The sequence below is a fragment of the Mirounga angustirostris genome, unplaced genomic scaffold (genome assembly GCF_029215605.1).
Source record: "Mirounga angustirostris isolate CCGP_5_RB_7025 unplaced genomic scaffold, mMirAng1.0.hap1 SCAF_14, whole genome shotgun sequence".
Classification (NCBI taxonomy): domain Eukaryota; kingdom Metazoa; phylum Chordata; class Mammalia; order Carnivora; family Phocidae; genus Mirounga; species Mirounga angustirostris.
The window spans coordinates 12,899,460-12,906,460 of NW_026991722.1; positions in this window are offsets into that span (position 1 = coordinate 12,899,460).

Genomic DNA, 7,001 nt, shown 5'->3' on the forward strand with positions numbered 1-7,001 from the left:
CAAAAGAGGGGCGCCTGGGTGGCTCAGTTGGTTAAGCGACTGCCTTCGGCTCAGGTCATGATCCTGGAGTCCCGGGATCGAGTCCCGCATCGGGCTCCCTGCTCAGCGGGGAGTCTGCTTCTTCCTCTGACCCTCTTCCCTCTCATGCTCTCTCTCAAATAAATAAATAAAATCTTTAAAAAAAAAAAAAGAAAGAAAGAAAGAAAGAAAAAGGAAAGAAAAACAGCTCTTTGGGATCCTCAGTAATTTTTAAGAGTGTAAAGGGGTCTTGAAATTTAAAAGTTTGAGAACTGTTGTTCTATTGAAAGGTCCACCTATCTGTCCAATCCAGTAGTTAATGATCAAGCCGGAGGGCACCTGGGTAACTCAAGCAGTCAGGGCATAACCCTTTCTAGAACAGAGCGGAGCTACATGGACTCTTCAGGCTCAGCCTGAGCCCAGGATAGAATATGTCTGAGGGCCATAGAATGATATTACTACCCCTGGCTGACTAGGGCACAGGCCAAGGCTTGAAGCATTCCCCCAAAGCCGTTGGGCACTGTGTAGTCAAACACACAGACACAAAGAGCGAACATGACATTGAAGGACCTCGTTCAATGGTAGGACACGTTTCCTGGTGTCAGACAAAGTATCAGCACTCAGGACAGAGGGCTTCCTGCCAACAGGACCTAAAGAGCTGTTAGAGTCAATGCATGAATAGGATCTCAATTGTGTACCTTATACCTTAACAGAAATTCAAAATTCAAAGATGCAAAAATAAGACCAAGGAATGGGCCCCTGGTCTACAAATATGTTTTCAGAATTCTGCCTTTTATGGGACATGTGGCTTGTGTGTAGGATGGATTCAAAAAGACTATAATATATCTCGGAGTCTGTAAAAGGAAATTCATTACCAAAAAAAAAAAAAGTTTTGTTGACCCGTTCATGCTCGCTTGTCATCTCCAATGACTTCTTCCTCTTTCATTTTATGTCCCCGATAAGAACAGCTAAGTGAGCTTAGGTCTGTGTTCTCACTGAAAACCTACTACAAGGTAACCTTCAATCTTACATTTCTCTGGGGCCCATGACCTTCTCCTCTCTCCTCAGGGTTGGGGTCTGCGTGGATGACAGCCCATTCTCAGGCGAAGGAGCCCAGTATCAGGTGTGCAGAAGGCAATGAGATAGAAACGGAAGCATATGGGGTGTTTGGACCAGTAGGACCACTGCAGGAAAATTTTAAAAAACTTCACAAAAGGTTTGGGGAATCCATGTATACGGACTTTCAGGACAAGATGTCTGGCTTTCTCCAACAGTAAATTTAACATTGACGGTGCGGACTTCATCTACAGTTAAAATTCAGCATGAGTTATTTCTCCATCAAAGAGAGATGCCTACATGAGCTATTTCTTCACCAAAGAGAAAAGCCTAAACCCAGGTCACTGGGAACTTCTCAAAGCTTTTACAACTTGAGGCCTAATCACATTAATACTAATATGAAAACATACCAACTCTGCTTGAACAGACATCAGCAGTCCTTCCCAGCATGTATTTCCCACCGTCCCGAAGAGAAATTAGAATAATTTTGCATAATCGATAACAAACTTTACTAAAGTTTGATTTCCTTCTTGTGTGTAAGGCCTTGGAGTAATCCACTAAGGGAATTTTGACAGCAAACTCCAGGAAGCGGATCGAAGGGTAAAGAAATTCTCATTTTGGGGGCGCCTGGGTGGCTCAGTCGTTAAGCGTCTGCCTTCGGCTCAGGTCATGATCCCAGGGTCCTGGGATCGAGCCCCACATCGGGCTCCCTGCTCGGCGGGAAGCCTGCTTCTCCCTCTCCTGCTCCCCCTGCTTGTGTTCCTGCTCTCGCTGTCTCTCTCTCTGTCAAATAAATAAATAAATAAAATCTTAAAAAAAAAAAGAAATTCTCATTTTGTTCAAGTGAAGCACTCTTCTTTCATGCTTTATAGCATTTGAAGATAAACGTAGTCTAAATGGTTCTATGTGAGTACAAGATCGTGGTGGTTTTTAGTACAGTTGATTACACAACATAATTAACACTGTGTTGCAATTCAAGTCTCAGAGTCAGGCCTCTGTTGGAAAATACAAATCAGTACATGTCTATCAGCTGAGGCTTCCCTGACAGGAGCAGACCCTCCCTTTCAAGAGTCTGTTCCTTTGCATGAAGAGTCCTCAGTGCATGAGGTGTGCCTTCTTATCTGTGTGCTGACAAGCTCCTTTCCCAGAAAAGGTCTCCTTCGAGTTGGGGAAGGTCATGCAGCCCCTTCATATCTGAGGTCCCAGAGACAATAACATTATTTGATGCTTGACAAAGGAAGCAGAAAATGACAGCACGTGGAAATTGCTGTAGGGGCAGTCCCCAAGCAAGTAATCAGTCAGACATTGCATGGTAAATCTGATCCCTCGCTTGATGATTATTACCAACCGACCTAAAAATACTTGAGGCCGATCTGGTCTAAAGTAGTTCCAAGGGATGACTTTGGCCACAGCCAATTACCACCTCGCTGTGCTACTGCAAGACAAAACATGCAAACAAATCTTGGCAATGTTAGCAATACGAGCCCAGGAAAATGCGTCAGGTCCTACACGGTCCATTTTGAGTAGTGAATACTATAAAAATTATGCGTACAAGAGTAGAAATTAGAAAAGAAAAGAGTACAGATTAGCAAGTCCTACATAATAAATGGACATGTCTAAGGACATGTGTTCAGGGTGTTAAAATTGCTGCAACTTTTTTGGTTTCACTTTTCACTTTGTTACAGAGAGAACTTCTTTCATTTTCATGAAAACCTTCTGACAATTATAACAAATAAAGAGAATTTCCATTACAGCTCCAACATAGAAAACACTACATCTTTTAGGTCACTTAAATGTTTAAGAGGCACTTTTATGATAACCAGAGAAAAGTGAGATGGAAATTTAAGTTAGAAATGCAAATGCAAGAAACAAAAAGTTGTCAGAAAATATTGCAAAGTTGCCTGTTGTTTGCATTGAATCCTAAAATCATAGATCTTTCAAGTGGGACAAGATCTTGGAATGGATCTAGGCTGGCTCCTCCCCTTCGTGTTACAGATGAGGAAAGTAAGGCAGACAGAGATGAAGTGATTGTCCCAGGCCACTCACACGGGGAGTGAGAGTGGCAAAACCAGACTTTCATTTCCACCAGCTGCCGGCCATGTGCTCCCCACCACACCTCATCGCCTTCCCTCCCGGTAATTGTGTCTTCACTGGCGTGTGTTCTCTTGGAAGTCTTCAGAGTTCCAAAAATCCTACATGTCCTCAATTACCCTTTCAGAGATACCAAGAGACTTTGCATGTTTTTTTTTAAATACACCAAAACTTTTTTTACCATTTTCCAAGAAGCTCTTGTTCTCTTCCTGCTCTTTACATTGCAAACTATGAATTCGATATTGCTTTCATTCAGTAAGTGTTAACTGGGGACCTCCTGTGTGTCAGGCACTGAGCTAGACAGTAGGAAGTCACAAGTGAACACACACGGTTCCTGCCTCTGTGGAGCTGTCATGTGGCATGTCACGTGTGATGGTGTCCTTAGCACTTGGATGGGGGCACCAGTTTCTGGTGGGAGCCCTCAGGGGAGACAGCTCACTCACAGTACAATCTTAGTGAGGTCTCCTCAGAGACAGTTCCAAGTAAGTCACACGAAAGCAAGTCCTGAAGGAGAAGTAGGAGTTAGCATGCAAAACTGTGTGCCAGAGAGAACGGACCCAATTCAGAGACTGCAGGGGGTCCCAAATGAGTGGAGCCACACATACTAGGATGTGCTCAGGGTCAGTGTGCTCACTTCTCTAGCTCTATAGCTGGTCACTGGCCCCTGCATACAGATTCCTAATGTTTTTAATGCATCTAAGCCAATGGTCCTCAAGCTTTTCATCTGTAGACCATTTGGATGAGATAAAGACCTTGTGGGTAGGTTGACCATATGTCCCACTTTGCCTGGGACAGTCCTGGTTTATCTGTCTTGTCCTGAAATTAGCAAGAGTGCCCCTTTTGCTCTCAAACATGTTGTATTTGAACAAGATAATTTCACTCTATGTATAGATCCATTCTTCTATGCACATTTGCACATACAAACACACACACACACACGGCTATGTGCATGGTTTTTTTTCCTTAAGAACTATTTTTCACTGTGTCACATTATTGTGGATATCATTTAGCCTAGCTGGCCTCAGTTTACAGATGAAGAAAAATGTGGTGAAAAAAATCAGTATTTGGTCTAGCCAGTCCCAAGGCAAGGTCTTGAGAAACCTTGCCTATTGTAATAACTATAATGGAATGCCTAAAAACACAGTCTCTGCTGTCTGCACTCACAAGAAGAAAAAGTCAGAGCCAGATTAAGAAAATGGGAGACCTTAAAAAAAAAAAAAAAAAAAAAAGAAAAGAAAATGGGAGACCTTGTAGCTTCTGCAGTGTGAAAGAATCTCATGAGGATTAAGTGAAGTTTTGAATGAATAGATGTGTGTGAAAAGTGCTTTGTTAGCAGGAGAGAACAACGCAGCTATTAGTAATAAGGTCAACTGCTTAATTGCCAATGGCGGGGGAGCCTCTCTTGTGCTCAGATACTCTGTTTAGAAGCCTGATCTTGACCATTGAGCCTTCCCATTGCCGCCCAACAGTAAACTAGAATCAGGCTTGCCGTACCAGAATGACCAATTGCTCAGACTGTGTACCTTCAAAGTCAAGCATAGGGATTGAAGTAGCAGAAGAATTCAAGGCATTAGGAAGCAAAGAAATAAACCCACTGAGTCATACGGAGAATCCTTTCTTCAGGCAGGCATCCATCTCTCCACCCATCAAGGTACCCATCAAACACTTGCACACACAGGTAGGGACTCAGGTTTGAGACCCACCTGATTCTATTCAAAACCTCTTTGGTGATGTAGGAGTAAAGAAGTCGTTAGGAGTACCTGGGGGTTCATGGAAAAGTCTACAAGCTGTGGGCTTGAAGGCCTGGATTCTACTTCATCACCTCACTTATAAGCTCTTTGACTGTGGACACCACTTCACCTCTGTGAACCTCCATTCCTCAACCACAACGTAAAGGGCTGAGCCAGAGTGTGGCTAACCCCTCAGCTCTGTGAGTCGGTACCTAATCTGATTACAAGCCAACAGAACAGCCTGGCCTATTAAAATTGATCTTTAGCATGATACACCTCAATGAAGCCATAAAAACCACAGTGTCTATGAGGAAGAAACTATGAACCAGCCTATTTGAAATGTTGCCCAAGAACACACATGTGAAATACGTAACATGTTTCAAGTGTCCTGAAACCCAGAAATAGGGAGAGAAAATATTCCCTGCCTGGAAGAATGTGGTTCCTAGTAAGCGAACACTGACTGGGTGCTTAAAAATGCCAAAAAGAAAAGTGGTTCCAAAATCAGACTCTCCCCCAATCAGGAAGGTGAGCCAGACATTCAGATGCCTGCTGAGTCTCTCCAGGTTTCCAGCACCATGCCCTTTCTGAAACTAGCATTACAACATTCATTTTCAATTCCCAGACAGGGCTGAAAAGGTCCTCAGAAAAACTTTCCCCTCCAGAAATCACTGTCGCACAGCCCCACCACCACTACCACCCAAACCTAGCCGTGCTATCTCTTCATACTTGCACCTCTCCTGGCTAAGTGATTTCGCTCCCTACACGGCATTCCTGGTTCCCAAAGGACCAAGAGCTCTAAGTGCTGCCCATGTGGGGGTGGGCAGGCAGCAGCACCACAGCCCACCGCCTGTCCTTGACGATAACCACTATGTCAACTTCCTTCACCACCTCGAAGCAGCTCAAATCATGATTTGGTTTTAAGAATCTTCCTGAAAAGGGGAATCACCAGCCCTACCACCACGCTTTGCTTACCTGGAGTCACAGTTATCCTGGAAAATGCACGGCAAGGGAAAAGGAAAGTGAGGGCCGCGGAAGGACCTTGATGTAGGGACAAACCCTCTGTGGGGCAGAGGCAAGGCTTGCTCACCTGAACCGGCACCACGCCCTCTGTGACCACTCCCAGCCTGCGCTCCCGCCGCCTCCCACTCCTGCACTCCCGGCTCTTACTCATGCCTCTTGGCAGCTGGTCCATGAGTGAAAAAAATGATTCAGGCTGAAGTTGCTGTTGTCTGCACAGCTTCCAAAGGCCTCTGACATGCTCGGGCAGGAAGGGCTGTCGGTGGATCCTGCCTTGGGCTAAATACATACATTCGTAGGTACAGAAGGGCAACCCTGGGAGGCCACGCGGGACCGGAAGATGAAATATGATATGAAATAGAAGGAATATGTGATGGTCGTAATGATTCATACTTCTCAAATAGGGTGGTGCCCCAAAAAGCTCCCTAACCTCTACCTTTCCACGTCAACTGGGATAGCTCATCCTGTCTAGAATGCCAAAGAGGTACTACCAATTAAACAGAGCGGCGATCACAAAAGAAAGAGGGCCCCAGAAATTAAATAAATTCTGCTTAGCAAAATATGTAATACCATTGATAGGACGAAGTGCTGGATGAAGCTCCCAGTGACTAAGATTACACAGCTCTGCTCTTTGTGGAGCCTGCTCTTTGCAGAGTCCGAATTTCCTGCCTCCCTGCAGCTCCTTCATTTAGTATGACCTATACCCTTCCTAGCAAATCTGTTCTCAGGAAAGTACCTGCAACTAAGCCAACTGGTTCTCTGCTGTACTCACCTAAGGTTCTCTATTGTTCATTTATCACACACTTTCACGATCAGCTGTTTATTGCACGGTCTTTTCTATCCAGCTACGAATCTTAATGATAAAGACCAAGCCTCGTTCATTTTTGTAACACCAACCCTTGGTGCGGACTTGATAGACAGTATGCAGTCAATAAATGCTTGTTGTCTAAATGAATGAGAGCACCTCGTTCTGCCAAACTAAGATTGACTGATAGCTTCCCTTCCCCGGATGCCTGGTTATTACTAACCAGGATCAAAGTCATAAACTAAATGAGTTGAACTCTGAAAGTAGACTCTTAGGCATCAGTG